Consider the following 313-nt stretch of genomic DNA (forward strand, 5'->3'; position numbering starts at 1 on the left):
AGTTTTAGAAGCTCTTCTAATATGCACCCAGTACTTCTTCTATGCTCTAATTGTGTATGATAGCATTTGATGTTATATAAATCCTTAATGGTACTGAACAAAGACTGGGTTATAAGTGGAAACACACAACACATTTTCATGGATGGGAAATGAGTTCATTGTGATGGGAGCGATTAAAATGCATTTCAGATGAAACTAATGGCTGGATGCTTACAGTCTTATATTTTAAACTGCTTTCCCTCATGAATTTATTTTGGTATATTTTCTTACGGTGCTATAGATAAGGATTCATTTGGCATGCATGTGCACCTTA

This window comes from Falco cherrug, chromosome W (assembly GCF_023634085.1).
Source record: "Falco cherrug isolate bFalChe1 chromosome W, bFalChe1.pri, whole genome shotgun sequence".
Taxonomy (NCBI): Eukaryota; Metazoa; Chordata; class Aves; order Falconiformes; family Falconidae; genus Falco; species Falco cherrug.